The following is an 18,320-nucleotide window of genomic DNA, read 5'->3' as shown; positions in this document are numbered from 1 at the left end:
GTTAAAGCTATTTGAATGACCACATTTCATTAGATAATTGTTTTCTTATTTCAATTATGCAGAGCAATTATGAATACAATCATATAGGACTACAGGAAGAAAAGAAATGTATAGACCTATGCGTATACATACACTATATTGAGCATGACAACAATTAGCAAATTGTTGTTTGGATTGTTACATGAGTAGATGCACTTAGTTTTGATTGATTGACATATCCTCCAGTATAAACAACACCTCCCTTTTGTCTTGGAGTGGAGAAACACCTCCTCCCAGCTCTCCTCCAGTTCAATGCAGTCAGGTGTCATTTCAATGTGAAAGCCTCATGACACCTTGATGATGATGATGGGCCATCATCAGAGAAACATTTACATAGACACAAGTTCCAATGTCTCCATCAACACACTGACTGTTTTGTCTTCGCAGAAGAAAGAAAACCCAGAGATACACAGAGAAACACATAATCCACCCCCAATTCTTACTTATTTCTGGGATTTGACTGTTTTTTTGTTGTTTTTAAATGTTTTTTACCAAACACATGAAATGCACCAAACAGATACCAGTAGGCCACTATCAATTAAACCTACTTTACAAATGTGTACATATATTTGTATTAATATAGCTCTAAGCTAAACAAAATAAAATACAGATTGTGTTCAAGAATGGGTGCTATAGGCCTATAGGCCTTTGTGCAACACAGAATGCTAAACATTACATCAATCAAATGTCACATTATGAAGTCACATCAACATGTGTATTTTGTACTGTATGAGAGTTCAGATGTGAAGGGACTTGAAGGGTTCAACTATTGGCCAGTTTCAGTCTATTGTTGCCCCACCCACCCACTCTCTGATTGGGCCATCAGACTCTCTGTGAGTATTTAGCAGGGCTCAGTTTAGGTTTGGTGACACTTTAGTCTCTGCAAGTTGTTAAGGGCTGAACTTGCTTCTCTTGGTTGGTGTATTTGTCACAGAAACTCAGAGAGCTACCTTTGAGAAATGGCTTTACTACAAACACTGAAGTCCTTGGTCAATGAGAGACTATCTGCAGCTGCTGAAGAGATATTTGGGGCCATTGGACAAATTGTAAGAGAGTACGAGGACGAGGCTTTCAGTTTGAAACAAGAAATCAACCACAAAAGCAGACTTCTGGGCATGGTTTTAAAACCATACATCAAATTATACAGAGCAGGTTGGTACAATAACTACAACACACTTGTTTTCATGTAAGTAAGTGTTCAATTTGTGAGACTGTTGTGGATTTAATATCCATGATGGAGTTTTGTGGGGGTTAGTAGTTCATTTATATTAAACCTTCCCCTGTGGTCTCTGGTCTGGGCACAACAACCTTTCAATAGTTTTTCTGTTTACAAGTCAAACAGGGCCATGTTGTGTGTGCTGTTTTGAAAGCATGTCAGACCAGTTGTGGGAATGGGATAGAGGATATGTTGTTGGCATGTTTAAATACATTGTTACTCCAACTTTGTGTGAATTGGTTGCCATTTCTTTAATCAAATGGGTACTCTAAAAACACACAAGACACAACACACAACATTTAGTTGTCTTTGAAGCCTAGTTAGTGAAAAGCCAATTTCTTGCACTGTATATATGCTGTTTTCACAAGGGTCAACTAAAAAACACCCACATGAGTAATCAAAAAAAAAAGGGGGAAACAAAGAAGAAAAAATGGATGACTACCCACTAGTACCCAGGGGAAAGCATTTGGTTTAAGTTTCAAGCAGTCTGTCTTTGTATTGTATTGGTGAAAGTGGGCCGGTACTGAGTTTGCTCACTAACCTGCTGTTACTTGTTATGCCAAACGATTCCTCCCCACACACATTTGTGACACTGGTTATCTATAATCGATACCTGCTTCCACCGCAATTTAAAATTGAGAACATGAATCTGGTGATACTTTTTCCAGACATGAACTGAGATTCTGCTTTGGAGGCACAACATTCAAATGTCATGGAGTCTGATGAGTCATTATATATTTTTTCTTAGATTTCCTGCACGTCCCTGTGTGTAAAGAGGAGGTTTCCCCTGAAGAAGAGTGGAGTTGCAGTCTGGTCCAGGAGGAACCACAACCTCCACAGATGAAGGAGGAACAGGAGGAGCTACTTGAAATACCAGAGGAAGCTGGTCTGTCAACGTTGACTTTACTAGCAGTGAAAAGTGAAGATGATGATGAAAACAGAGACATAGCACCTGTAGCCAGCACCTCAACTGAACACGTGAAAACACAAGCTTATTTAGAAGACTGTGGAGAATCACAACCAACTAGTGATGACCAGCTCCTATCTTCTGAATTGGACACGGAAGACAGCGATGAGTGGGAGGAGACCAGGGGAGATCAGTCTGCTTTAAACACATTGCAATCACACAAGACACAACATGTGGGAGGACAGTGCAAGCTGTCCCAGGACCTGAAACAAACTCACTCCAAAAAGGTTCACACAGGGAAGAAAAGTTTTAGTTGTACAGAGTGTGGAAAAATGTTTAATCGTAAAACTCATCTGAAGAGTCACACAATGACCCATACAGGTGAATGGCCCTTGTCTTGTACCGTTTGTGGTAAAGGTTGTGTTAACCAAATTAATCTAAAAAGGCACACAATGACACATACTGGCGAAAAGCCCTTTTCATGTATAGTCTGTGGTAAAGGCTTTAATCAAATGGGTAATCTAAAAACACACATGATGACTCATACGGGAGAAAGGCCCTTTTCTTGTGCAGTTTGTGGTAAAGGTTGTCTTGCCACAAGTAAACTAAAAACACACATGATGACTCATACGGGAGAAAAGCCCCTTTCTTGTGCAATTTGTGGTAAAGGTTGTCTTCATAAGGGGCATCTAAAAATACACATGAGGATTCATACAGGCGAAAAGCCATATTCTTGCACTGTATGTGGTAAAGGCTGTGTTACGGAAGTTCATCTAAAAATACACATGAGGACACACACAGGGGAAAAGCCCTTTTCTTGTACAGTATGTGATAAAGGCTTTAATCAAAAGAGTCATCTAAACAGACACATGAAGACTCATGAAGAATAAAAGCCTTTAGTTTAAATTAGTTCACACAGACACATACATGATCATTCAGTCTAAGCCACAATTACATTGAAAAGGACACTAAAGCAGAGGAATCATATAATCTGACAATATCAACATGACTGAAAGAAAATACACATTAATAGTTTCTTATTGTGATTTGTCAGTATTTAACAAGTCATATTCAATTATATTCATGATATAAGTATTATGTTCATTGATATGACTGTAATAATGGCGTAACTGTTCACTGTGTGTTGGCATACATGTTGTTTGGATTGTTAGATTATCAGAGTAGATGCCAGAGTCAGTTGAATCATCACTTAGTTTTGATTGATTGAATACTTTATTAACAGTTTGCTAAGACATGTAGAGGGGAGTACAGTACAATACAAGGTCAGCTAAAAAAAGAACATATGTCTTGTTTCCATTTCCATTGGAGGTGCTATAGTTAGATTACATTCTACACTGTTTTGTTTCTTTATAAAGTTGCTTTGTAAACTGTGGGGAAAACATACAGATAATGTTTGTTTGATTTAATAAAGGGTTCACCACTACAGGTCCTCTGTGTGCTTTATCATTACATAATGTTGTCAGAATATGAAATGCTAACCTGTCGACACTGGTGAATGCTAACCTGGTTGGAACAACGGGAGGTCTATCAAGTTAATCACATCATAAAATCACCCCCTCCCCTTTTACCATACACCCTGATAGGGATAGCTTCGCTGTTACTACATGTCATTTTTTCGACATCCAACTCTAACCCTTACCCTAAACCTAAACCTTCGTGGGTTGAGTCGCTAACCCGCCGGTCGAATTGATGGTCGTTCGAAAGAGCGAGATTTTACCACCCTGATCATCATGTTTTAGGGTGGAAAGAAATCATGCCACCCCATCTTTAAGATAAAACTTCTTCTGTTCTGTTCAATAGATGAGGTGTTTTTACATTTTCTCTGCTGTATATGTGTGTGCAGTAACATTTGTCTGAATGGAAGTTCAGTGAATAAATTAATTTTCAATATCTACTGATGGGAGTCAGTACACAGTTCACACAGTGTGGACAAAATGTCCATGTTTGGTTGGAGTTGTTTGCTGTATAGCCTCTCGTAGGTTACAGTATGATAAACTAGTAGGCTAAGACACCTCAGGGCGACATGCAACCTTGCCCTTGCGACAATTGTTGGCCATCTGGCCAGTGATGTATATCAGACCAGTTACCCATATATGGAGACCCCTGGTTCCCATGTATGGAGATTCATGTACTGTATATGGAGATATTCTGTGAGAGCAATTCCATTGGGGGTCCTATAGTTGGATTTTATTCTACAGTGTGTTGTGTCTTTATAAAGTTGCTATTTGTAAACTCAAAGAACCCTCTTGGGTTATACCTGGGGTATATGGATAATGTTTGTTTTATTAAAGAGGCTAAAGGTTTCACCACTACAGGTTTGCTTCATCATTACATAATGTTGTCAGAATATGAAATGCTAACCTGCCGACACTGGTGAATGCTAACTTATATAGGAAACCACAAACAAACAAACAAACCCAAAATGAGGAGTGTCCCTTTAGAGAGGCCCATTAGAGACACATTAGCACAAGAAGCTGTTGCTATACATATTAAAAGGGGCCCAACACATACATGTGATAATTACAGATTCAGTATGCTAAACTTTATCACACCTGCGACCCAGATTCAGTATGCTAAACTTGATCACACCTGAGATGCTTTGTAATGTTTCTGAATGGCTCAGGGGCTGGGACTGAAAATTACTGAATGATGAAAGTCTTTAAATGGGTGGTGCCATAGTTGTGTACTTTTCCTGTTTTGTTTGTGTCTATGAAGTTAACATTAATCTAATAGACCACCAGGTGGGGTAATAATGTGCGAATTTGCCGTCTGTGTCTTTGTGGTTTCTTCATGAAAGCTGAAAGCCTCTGAGTCAAAAGGTCTGATCGAAAAACACTGATTTAAAGACTTCATGAACTCATCCCCTATTACCATAGATTATACCCTGATCATCATGTTTTAAGATAACACTTGTTCTGTTCAACAGATGAAGTGTTTTGACATTTTCTTTGCTGTATTTGTACTCTCTTTAAAAATGAATGATGCGTCAACCGTGCTCCACCTGAAAGGCGCTTTAGAGTGTAGGGTTAGGCACTCTACAGACCGCAGGGGCTCCCGCTAGGATCAGCGACACAAACACAGTCGCTCCATGAATAAACTCATACTGATGACTCATACAGGTGAAAAGCAATTTTCTTGTACAGTATGTAGTAAAGGCTTTAATCGAATGGGTCATCTAAAAATACACATGAGGACGCACACAGGGGGAAAGCCCTTTTCTTGTACAGTATGTGACAAAGGTTGGCATACCACTAGTTATCTAAAAAGACACATGAAGACTCATACAGGTGAAAAGCCTTACCCTTGTACAGTATGTGGTAAAGGCTGTCTTCACATGGGTCATCTAAAAAGGCACTTGAGGACGCATACAGGCGAAAAGCCATTTTCTTGTGCAGTTTGTGGTAAAAGCTTTGCTCAAACAGGTAGTCTAAAAACACACATGAAGACTCATACAGGGAAAACCTTTAGTTTGAGTTAGTTCACACAGAAACATGAATGATCATTCAGTCTAAGCCAGAATGACGATAAAAACGGACACTAAAGCAGAGGAATCATAATAAACTGACAATGTATTTTCTCTAACAGGTCGTTCACACAGACACATAAAGGATCATGACTCAATATAATAAACATTAATCATTTCTTGGATTGGGTTTTGCTTTGCTTGCTCCAGAAAGGTAGAACCGTGTTTGTCCACATTTGTCGTATTAATTAGATTTCATGCAATAATTATGTTCAATGATATGCATGCCATAATGTAGTAGTAAAGTGCTGACAAGCTGTTCACTGTGTTGACATGTATGTTGTTTGGATTGTTAAATTGTCAGAGTATATATTTGATGGAAGCCAGAGTCTGTTGAAATCATCACTTAGTTTTGATTACTTTATCAACAGTTTGCAAAGACATATACAGAGTACGATACAATTACTTGTTTACATTCTACAGTGTTTTGTGTCTTTATAATGTTTGTTTGATTAATAAAGGTTTTACCACTACATGCTCCTCTGTCAGAATTATGTACCACTACTGGTTGTACTGCTCTGCATGTTTCTTCACCATATTGTCCATGCCAAACAGAAGCAAACTTTACAGTATTACCCGTATTGCTTCCCAGATCATTGGACTTCCCACACCCACACCGTCTGATATGAGCGATAAGGCCATTACACGCTTAGCACTCTCAATAACAAGTGACACTGACCATCCTCTGCATCGCCACTTTGACCTAATGCCATCTGGGCGAAGATTCAGAACCTTGGCGTGGCACAAAGTTTGGTTTAAAATGAGTTTTGTCCCCTCAGCCATTGCTGCAGCAATCTGCTAAACAATCGCCCCCGTCGCTAGGAGGGTCTTTTCTGTGTACAGTGGGGGACTGATGACTTGTCTATGTGATATGTTTGTGTTGTTTTTGGCTATGTGTTGTTTCTTGTTTGAACAGACTGTGAAGACAAATTTCCCTTCGGGGACAATAAGGATTATTATTATTACTAGAAGCTCGGGCGGCCGAGCGTCTAGTCCAACTCGGGAATGATGTGAACGGGCAGCGGTTGCCGCAGGGGCTCCCGCTAGGATCAGCGACACAAACACAGTCGCTCCACGAATAAACGCTGTGCGGTATTTCATGAAGATGAACACAATCCATCTCTCATCGCCCGTGTGCGCAAATAAGGGGATTTCACGGGACTGCGCCTGCTCGCCTCGCCGCCCCAAAACGTCGCTGCGGGACAAAGATAGCCGCCCGCCTCTCATTGAAAATTAATTATAGTACGCGGTGACCGCGTATCGTCTGGAACCCCCCTTGGGAACATGTCTCCATTTAGACATGTCTCCATTCCGACAGTGACTTCTTATTGTCGGAGTGGCAACACTTCCATAGGGGTTAAGGTTAGGGTAAGAGATAGGGTTAGTGTCTGAATGGAGACATGTCGTATACTGTCAGACAATAAATTATTGTTGGTTTAAAGCTATTTGAATGACCAAATGTCATTATATAATTGTTTTATTATTTCAATTATGCAGTGCAATTACAAATACAATCATACAGGAAGAAAAACATGTATAGGCATATGCGTACACTGTATTGACCCAGCATGACACAACAATTTGCTAATTGTTGTTTGGGTTGTTAGATTATCAGAGTAGATGCCAGAGTCAGTTGAAATCATCACTTAGTTTTGATTGATTGAATACTTTATAACTATATTAACAGTTTGCAAAGACATGTACAGGGAAGTATAATACAATACAAGGTCAGCTAAATATCGAGAATTCCATTGGGGTCCTATAGTTGGATTATATTACACAGTGTTTGTGTCTTTATAAAGTTGCTATTTGTAAACTCAAAGAACCCTCTTCATGCCTGGGGGTAAAACATAATGGATAATGTTTGTTTGATTAAATAGGCTAAAGGTTTCACCACTTTTTTTTTCATTACATAATGTTGTCAGAATATGAAATGCTAACCTGCCGACACTGGTGAATGCTAATATATAGGAAACCACAAACAAACAAACCCAAAATGAGTAGTGTCCCTTCAGAGAGGCCCATTAGAGACACATTAGCACAAGAGGCTGTTGCTATACATATTAAAAGGGGCCCAACACATACATGTGATAATTACAGATTCAGTATCCTAAACTTTATCACACCTGAGACCCAGATTCAGTGTGCTAAACTTGATCACACCTGAGACGCTTTGTAATGTTTCTGAATGGTTCAGGGGCTGGGACTGAAAATGACTGAATGATGAAAGTCTTTAAAGAGGTGGTGCCATAGTTGTGTACTTTTCTTGTTTTGTTTGTGTCTATGAAGTTAACATTAATCTAATAGACCACCATGTGAGGTAATAATGTGCGAATATGCCATCTCTGTGTATTTGTGGTTTCTTCCTGAAAGCTGGAAGCCTCTGAGTCAAAAGGTCTGATCGAAAAACACTGATTTAAAGACATCATAAAATCATCCCCTTTTACCATAGACTATACCCTGATCATCATGTTTTAGGGTGGACAAAAATCATGGTACCCCATCTTTAAGATAAAACTTGTTCTGTTCAACAGATGAAGTGAATAAATTAAGTTTCAATATGTAGGCTACTGATGGGAGTCAGTCAGTACACATACTTTGTATGTGGTCTTTATGGGGAGTGACTTTGACATTCACACAGCGTAAACAAAATGTCCATGTTTGGTTGGAGTTGTTTGCTGTAGGCTACAGTATAATAAACTAGTAAGACACCTCAGTGTGACATGCGACCCTTTAGGGCGAGGTCACAACAATTCTTGGCCATCTTGCCAGTGATGTATATCGGACCAGTTACCATATGTTTTTCTTTTATAAATGCACCAAATACTGTTAATCCTTGGTATGTCCCAAACATAACAAATCAACTCTGTCAGGCCTTCTAAATCTCAAAAAGATTAATCACATTTTCAAAATTGGTAATTCTATTAGTATTAATAGAACTGACAAAATGAATAGTCACAATTCTCAAAAATAGGTGCTATTATAGGCAACACAGATTGGTAATTATTACAGCAAACGAATGTCAAATTGTGAAGTTGTGTCAAAATGTGTATGTTACTGTATGGGGAGTTCAGATGTGCAGGGACTTGAAGGGTTCAACTATTGGCCAGTTTCTGTCTATTGTTGCCCCACCCAACCATTCTCTGATTGGGCCATCAGACGAGTATTTAGCAGGGCTCTGTTCAAGTTTGGTGACACTTTAGTCTTTGCAAGTTGATAAGGACAGAACTTGCTTCTCTTGGTTGGTGTATTTGTCACAGAAACTCAGAGAGCTACCTTTGAGAAATGGCTTTACTACAAACACTGAAGTCCTTGGTCAATGAGAGACTATCTGCAGCTGCTGAAGATATATTTGGGGCTGTTGGACAAATTGTAACAGAGTATGAGGACGAAGTGTTAAGCTTGAAGCAAGAAATCGACTACAAAAGCAGACTACTGGACATGGTTTTAAAACCATACATAAAATTATACAGAACAGGTTGGTACAATAACTACGTAATAACCCTTTTTCATGTAAGAAATGTGTTTTAGAGTCAATAATATGTGGTTTAACTGTGTTCAATTTGTAAGACCATTGTGGTTTTAATATCCATGATGGAGTTTTGTTGGGATTAGTTCTAATTAATTTATATTAATTATTTCCTGGTGGTCTGGGCTCAACAACCTTTGAATATTTTTCTGTTTACAAAGTCAAACAGAGCTTCTGACGGTGCTGTGTTATGTGTCCTGTTATGAAAGCACGTCAAACCAGTTGTGGGAATGGGGTAGAGGATATATTGTTGAAATGTTAAAATACATTGTTACTCCAATTTTGTGAGACACACAAGACTCATACAGGGGCATCCTTTACTTTACTTAGTTAGCGAAAAGCCAATTTCTTGCACTGTATGTGGTAAAAGCTGTTTTCACAAGGCTTAACTAAAACACACGAGTACAGTATGTGACAAAGGCTTTAATCAAATGGATGGTCTAAAAACACACATGAAGACGGGAAAGCATTTGGTTTAAGTTAGTTCACACAGACACATTCAGTCTAAGCCAGAATGACAAAGAAAAGGCCATTAAAGCAGAGGAATGATATAATCTGATTCAACATGACTGAATAAAATAAACACGACTAGTTTCTTGTGATGGCTTTGCATGCTCCAGAACAGCAGAACAGTGTCTGTCCACATTTGTCAGAATTTAACAAGTCATATTAGTCAGATTTTTCATTGCCTCCCATGTAAAATGTTGTTGGAAACACTATTTTTTCTGTTTTCCGATCCTGCCATCTCCTTTGAAAACAATGCTATACTTCATCACATGCATGATGGACACACTGAAACCACTTACTATTACACCAACGTCCTTATTATTAAATATTGCATGTTATTCCTTCATTCCAGATCAGTTTGTGGAGTCCAGTCTGCAGGTGAAGATCAGTTCTCCAGCCAGGACTGTTTCTATTAAACAGGAACCTGAAGACCACCTTAAACAGGAACCTGAAGACCACCTTAAACAGGAACATGAAGACCACCTTAAACAGGAACCTGAAGACCGCCTTAAACAGGAACATGAAGACCACCCGCACCTCAGTAAGTTTCAAGCACTCTTTCTTTGTATTGTATTGGTGAAAGTGGGCCGGTACTGAGAGTGCTCACTAACCTGCTGTTACGTGTTATGCCAAATGATTCCTCCCCACACACATTTGTGACACTGGTTATTATATACGAATGGATACCTGCTTCCACCTCAATTTAAATTTTAAATTTGTAATCTGTTTTCAAGACACAACTCTGAACTGAGGTTCTGCTTTGGAGGCACAACATTCAAATGTTATGGAGTCTCAAGTGTTATTATATATTTTTCTTAGACTTCCTGCACGTCCCTGTGTGTAAAGAGGAGGTTTCCCCTGAAGAAGAGTGGAGTTGCAGTCTGGTCCAGGAGGAACCACAACCTCCACAGATGAAGGAGGAACAGGAGGAGCTACTTGAAATACCAGAGGAAGCTGGTTTGTCAAAGTTGACTTTACTAGCAGTGAAAAGTGAAGATGATGATGAAAACAGAGACATAGCACCTGTAGCCAGCACCTCAACTGAACACATGAAAACACAAGCTGATGTAGAGGACTGTGGAACATCACAACCAACTAGTGATGACCATCTTCTCTCTTCACACTGTTCTGAATCAGAAACTGAAGACAGTGATGAGTGGGAGGAGACCAGGGGAGATCAGTCTGCTTTAAAAACATTGCAATCACACAAGACACAACATGTGGGAGGACAGTGCAAGCTGTCCCAGGACCTGAAACAAACTCACTCCAAAAAGGTTCACACAGGGAAGAAAAGTTTTAGTTGTACAGAGTGTGGAAAAATGTTTAATCGTAAAACTCATCTGAAGAGTCACACAATGACCCATACAGGTGAATGGCCCTTGTCTTGTACCGTTTGTGGTAAAGGTTGTGTTAACACAAGTAATCTTAAAACACACATGATGACTCATACAGGAGAAAAGCCCTATACTTGTACCATATGTGGTAAAAGCTTTCTTTTTTTTTTGTTATCAATTTTTTTTATTTTCCATAACATGAAATTAGAGACATACATATGAACAGAACAATCAAGAAAAATCAAAAGAAAAATGCAATTAACAGACAAACAACACAAACAATAGTAAAACAAGAAAAGGAAAAGAAAACCCACCCACCCCCTTTCCCCGGACCAACACGGAATGTACCAAAGTGCATGCCTGTGCTAGGCTGTTACCACTATATAGTGATTTCTTGAATCATAGCCTTAAGCTTATCTGCAATGTCCGACCACATATTAATGTTTTCTTCTTTTGCTCCGTGTAACCTTGCTATCGACTGCTCTAAATATACTATATCTAGAAAGGTTAAGGCCCACTGGCGAAACGTTAACGTATGAGGAGGTTTCCACCGCGTAGCTACCATCTTCTTCGCCGCCGTTAATCCAGCAAAGAAGATGCGCTTGCGTATATTGTTTAGTTGCAACTGTGAGACGTCATTTAATAAAAATAAAGAAGGAGAAGATATGATATTAATACTAAAAATAGTTGAAAGTTTTGAGGCAACCATATTCCAGAATGACGACACATTTGGGCATTCCCAAACCATGTGAAGGAAGGTACCAATACTATTTGAGGCGCAGAGAGTGCAGTTGGGATTATTCAAAATCCTCATAGCACATAGTCTGCGGGGAGTTAAATAAGTCCGATGAACAAAATTTAAATGAATTTGTTGATGGTCTGGATTTCTAGAAGATAGCCTAATGTTAGACCATACTGTGTCCCAACAAAAGTCAGGGTCCAAATTTGGTACATCATTCCTCCAAACAGTATCAACAGATAGGGGCCCATAACTACAGTCTAATAAAAAACCATAGAGGGTGGAAACCAAACCTCTTGTTCTGTTACCATCACAGATAAACTCATGGAAGGGGTGCAATCTAAGGGGAGCTTGCCATGGGACCCCATAGGTCCTCATGGACGTTCTCAGTTGGAAGTAGAAAAAAAGGGTATTTCCAGGCAGATTGAAGATGTCACACAAATCTCGAAAAGGTCGTAAACCATTTCTATCAAATAAGTCCCCTAATGTACGAATCCCCTTAGCCCTCCACCTTGGAAAGCGAATGGGGCGATCCTCGATTAAAAGTCTTTGATTATTGAACACTGGGGAAAATAAGTTCCATTTACAATCAATCTTACACATCTTTTCAGCTGCTCTCCATACTGCCACTAAATGAGAAATGATAGGTCCAAAGCGAACTTTGCATTGATGTGTAGTTATGTTTGAATAGATAAGATCTCTCAATTCAACAGGCTGCACTAAACTCTCCTCAAGCTCTCTCCAAGAAACCTTACTTGCTGGGTTAAACCAATTTAAAAGGGGGCGGAGCGTGAAGGCCCAATAATAAAATTTAAAGTTGGGCAATGAAAGGCCGCCATCATCTCTAGCACGTTGTAATAGAGAAAGTTTAAGACGAGGGCGTTTCCCTTTCCACACAAACTTAGATATCGAAGAGTGAAGCTTATTCCAGTATTGCGGCGGTGGTGGCAAAGGGAGCATAGAGCTTACAAAGTTAACCCTAGGAAGAACATTCATCTTTATGATTGAAACTCGAGCTTGGAGAGAGTTGGGCAAAGATGACCATCTATCTAAATCAAGACAAATCTTATTTAGAGTGTCACCATAGTTGTTCTTAACAATAGCCTGAAGAGAGGGGAAAATATCTATGCCAAGATATTTGAATTGGCTTACTACTGGGATTATGGGCGGCAGGATAGCAGATCTCATCTGATCATTTAGAGGTAGAAGGGCTGACTTCGTCCAATTAATTTTGTAGCCGGAAATGGAACTGAACTGATCAAAGATTTGAAGGACGTGAGTAATTGACTGTGGTGCATTCTCAATGAACAGTAGAATATCGTCAGCATATAGGGAAATGCGATGCTGTGTGTTGTTAATCGAAATAGGAGTAATATCTGCAGACTGACGCACTGTCTGAGCCAAGGGTTCGAGTGAAAGTGCGAAAAGGAGAGGACTAAGGGGACAACCCTGCCTCGAAGATCTGCCAATCGTGAATAGCGGCGAACAGATCTTACCGGTTAGGACCATCGCTGACGGATTAGAATAAAGTACTTTAACAAAATGTATGAATGAAGCACCAAATCCCATTTTATCTAGTACAGCCCACAGGTAAGACCATTCCAGACGATCAAATGCTTTCATCGCATCGAGCGACAACACTGCGGCGGGGGTCCTCAGCTCCTTAGCCCTATCGATGATATGCAATAGTCGTCTAGCATTATCAGAGGCTAGTCTAGTTCCTATGAAACCTGTCTGATCACAGTGTACTAAGGTGGTCATAAAACCCTGCAAGCGATGCGCAAGCACCTTAGCAAAAACTTTTAGATCAGAATTCAAAAGTGAAAGCGGTCTATAGCTTGCGCAATCTGTGGGATCCTTGTTCTTCTTCAACAATAATGATATAATAGCTACATTCACATCCCTGGAGAAAGAGCCACTTTCAATTGCATATCGAAACATGTCTAGCATCAGCTGACCTAGATCTTCCCAAAAGATGGCATAAAGTTCAGGGGGTATCCCATCCAAACCAGGCGACTTGCCCCTACGCATTGCGAGCACAGCTTCCTGTAATTCCGCCAGATGGAGCGGTCTATCTAAGGCTTCCGCATCCGCCTCGCTAAGGGTTGGTAACTGTATGTTGGATAAAAAATTATTGCATACTGCATCATCGTGAATGACCTCGGAGGTGTAGAGCTCATCATAAAAAGCACGAAACGTGGCATTGACCTCTTTGGGTTCTGTGACCATGGCTCCCGTTGTTGATTTGACACTAACAATATCAGCAAAATGCTCATTGGATCTAAGACGTAAAGCCAGTAAGTGACTGGGTCTTGCACTATTAAAATAGTAGTTTTGCCTTGTGCGTTTCATTTGAAATTCTGAGCGGCGCTTGAGAATGGAGTTAATTTCTTTCTTAACTAGCTCCCTCTGGGTTGCTGTACTAACATCAAAGTTATTTTGGAGAGAATTATCCAAAGTAGAAAACCGAGATTCCAATTCCACCAGTTTGGCTGACCTTAATTTTCTCTGAGTGGACGCATAGAGGGTTGTATTACTCCTGATAAAGCCTTTAATTGCATCCCAAAGAATTCTGGGATCCTCAACTGAGCCTGTATTGATATTTATAAATTCACGCAAACCAGTTTGAAACTGAGCTACAAATGCCGCATCGCGCAGCAGTGTGGTGTTAAACCGCCATCTAGGAGCTCTATCTATAACCTGTTTCAGTGAAGCAACACACAGCACCGCCTTGTGATCCGAGAGTGACATTGGGAGCAACTCTACCTTGGCAATTTTATGAAACAAGCTAACAGGGGCAAAAACGTAATCGATCCTAGAGAATGAAGCATGCCTACCCGACAGAAATGAAAAATCTCTAACCGTTGGGTTCATTAAACGCCAGATGTCGAGTAAGCCAGTTGAGTTTGCCCAAGCACGTAGTTCTGCAGACGCTAGTGCTTGTTCTCTGCTTTCTACCCCAGTGGATCTATCTAGGTTATGTTGCCATGTTGCATTGAAGTCAGCACCAACAATGATTTTGAAATCCGTCAGTTCCAATAAGGTTTTAGTTAGTAATTTGTAAAACTCTTTGTCTAAAACATTTGGAGCATACACAGAGACTAGTGCTAGCATTTTACCCTCCAAGCGGATTTTAGCAACAGCTATCCTCCCGTCACTGTCAGACCAATCACCCAAAAAATCCAACCTAAGGTTACGTCTAGCCAATATGGCTACTCCCTTGGTTTTGGAAGAAGCAGCTGAAAAGGCTAAAACACGATAATGTTTATTAGCCAATCGGTTGGAATGCTCTTTTAAAAGATGAGACTCCTGTATAAATGCAAAGTCAATTGATTTAGATCGCAAAACCCCCAAAATGCTGGTTCGCTTATGCGGTATATTCGCTCCCCTTACATTGAAACTTAGAAATTTATATTCTGTCATAATTGTGGTTCAAACCATACGCACAGCAAGCACAGTAGAACATTTTAGAATTTCCTAGTTGGTCCCTCACAACAAACCTTCCCAACAGAAAAACAAAACAACCCCAAAAGGAACAGAAAGGAAAAAGCAACATCAAACGAACATGAAAAAACACATAACATTGAAGCTTGAGGGGGAAAACCCCATTAGCATCAGAGTGCACAAAAACAGTTCCCCACCCCATCAACCTATTAGTCAACCTTCATTTCACTCTGTCAGAGAGTGCAAACAAGTAACTGCCCAAAAGTAACCATACATTGCCCTCTGGTGGTTATGTAAATATATAACAGATCACCAAAGTAAAAACAACAACAACAAAAAAGTGCCTTCTTGTGGCTGAATAGCTCTCAAACATTCCATCCGCTCAAATTATGATCAATCTCCCCACTTCATATCACTTAAATAAATGAGAATGGTATGTTAACATTTCTAGTAAAGAAGGGGGAGAGAAAAAGAAAAGAATAAAGGGGGAAAAAAAATGAGGGGACTATAACAACTGTAATAACAATAATCAGTCCAGCATTAGGCCCACTTAGAATGTGATAAAGCCCTATAAGCCACGTTAATGCAAATAACCAAACACTTGTGACAGATAAGTGGAAATAAGGCTGTCACCACGACAAGGCACTAATATAATATTAATAATAAAAATAAATAAAAAAGGAAATCAGTGTATATGATATAAAAAATATATGCACTTACATATGTAGTTAGAAATAGAAATTAAAAGCACATCCGGGGGGCCATATGCAGCAAAGCACACACAGTGTTAATGCATACTGCGCCACATACAGCCCCCCCATGCATCCATGCATACAAACCACAATTACTAATTAGAAGGGAGAAAAAAAGAAAGAAAAGAAAAGTCTGTATACATAAGTATTTACATAAAACACAGTTATGTATGATCAGGAAACCATATACAACACAGCACACATAATGCATACTGCGCCATATACAGCTCCCTGTACATGCCCAAAAGGCCAGTGCAAACTTAGATAAATGTCAATCATATTAGTTAAGTCTGTTTCCGTCTTAAACAGTAAACTACCATACTTCAAACAGTGAACCTACCCAATCACGACTACAAAATAAATATCCCAATACAGAGCTCCCCTCTCCCCCCATCAAGAAATTAACATTTTAGAAGACAACAAGTAAAGTAGGTAAATAACTACCCCCCCCCCCCCCCCAGACAGCGGATCCACAAGCACGTAGAGCCAACGCGCCACGAGATCGTACATCCGCCAGCTATTGAGATTAGAAAAAAAGGAAAAAAAAGAACGAGTCACTGAGCCAGGGAGAGAGAGAGAGAGGAGAAGCAGAGATAGGTAGAGAGACATAGAGAAAGGGCGGGAGAGCGAGTGGTCTCTGGAACCACGGAGCCTTCACAATTTAGACCATATTATTTATATCTGTTTCACCTTAAACAGTAGGCTACATTACTCAATACAAAGGCCAAAGCCCAGTCTCGCCCTCCTACCCGAGAAAGTAGCGTTTTAGGAGGCATAAACGAACCATAAACTAACAACCAACATAGCCGCCATTACCTAACAGAAAGAGAGAGAGAGAGAGAGAGAGAGAGACACACACACACACACACACACACACACACACACACACACACACACACACACACACACACACACACACACACACACACACACACACAGCGAGAGAGAGAGCCATAGAGAGAGAGAGAGAGAGAGAGAGAGAGAGAGAGAGAGAGAGAGAGAGAGAGAAAGCCGAGATAGATAGAGAGACATAGAGGGAGGACGAGAGAGAGAGCAGGGTCCGAACCGCGACACGGAACACGTTAGACAAAGCTTAACAGAGAGAGATAAAACCCTCTAGACCTATATAGTAAGCAGCACAACGCTCAATAAGAGCAAAGAAAAGGAATACAATAATAACAAGAACAATGTCCATTATATTCAAACAAAAAAAGACAGTGAATTATGCTTATAGCTTTAACAGCCCTAAATCCTCTCTCCTTGCGGTAACCTAAATTAAAACGAGTAACACCCATCTGCTTACAGATCTTGTTAAAAAATAAAATATATCTTATTCTTCAATACAAATAAAATAGGTATTATGAAACGAAACACTTGAAAACACAACGTCAAGTCAGATGATGAGTCCAAAACAATAAGTAGGCTTACATTAACAACTCACCCTTTGGGGAGGAGGAGGAGGAGAGAGTGAGGAAAGAAAGACGCTGCGTAAAAGTCATCTCCAAAGTCCCAGCCAGCTTACCAACAGTCCATTAAAGGCAAAAGGATATCACATCGGCAGAATGTGTTTGAAAGCACGCGATCACGAAAGCAAAAGTGTCCCTGGTAAAAGTTAGTTCTCTGTAACTGTCGTCTCATCATCCTGCGTAGCTAGAGTCTCGTCCGCAGCACCTGGAGTCTTGAACTTATCCTTGCAAAAGGCCAGAGCTTCCTTGGGTGAGTTGAAAGTAGAAGTCGCCTCATCCACGGTTATCCAGAATTTGCTCGGGTGCCTTATTCCGTATTTAACTCCTTCCGCGGTGATGGAACGTAGGAATTCCTTTACTGGCCCGAAAGCTGCCCTTCTCTTTGATGTTTCAGCAGACCAGTCGGGGAAAATATACACCTTTTTGCCATTGTATGTCAGTTGGCCTGCTTTCCTGGAGAGCTGGAGTATGCGTTCCTTTACCCGGAAAAAATGGATCCTTGCCAGGAAAGCCCTTGGCTTATCAGAACGTGGATTGCCGGTCCGATGAGCACGATCCACCTCCGGGGGGGAGTCGGGAAACTCGTCGGGGAATGTTTTCTGCAAAAAAGACTGGATAAAGGCCACTGGGTCAGCCTTTTCCAGCCCAGGAGAGATCCCAATCACTCTTATGTTGTTCCTACGACTCCGGTCTTCTGCTATGACGAGCTTCTCCTCCAGATTAGCACATCTTCTCTCCAATTCAGTGATACACATCTGCAAACTGTCCATGGAGGAACCAAAGTTCTCAATGGCCTCCCCATGTTCAGCCACGGTCGTGTTCAGCGTGGCGACTGCAGGACGC

This window comes from Nannobrachium achirus, assembly GCF_963921795.1.
Source record: "Nannobrachium achirus genome assembly, chromosome: 1".
In the NCBI taxonomy this organism is placed as follows: domain Eukaryota; kingdom Metazoa; phylum Chordata; class Actinopteri; order Myctophiformes; family Myctophidae; genus Nannobrachium; species Nannobrachium achirus.
Note: the sequence above shows the minus strand (reverse complement) of the source record.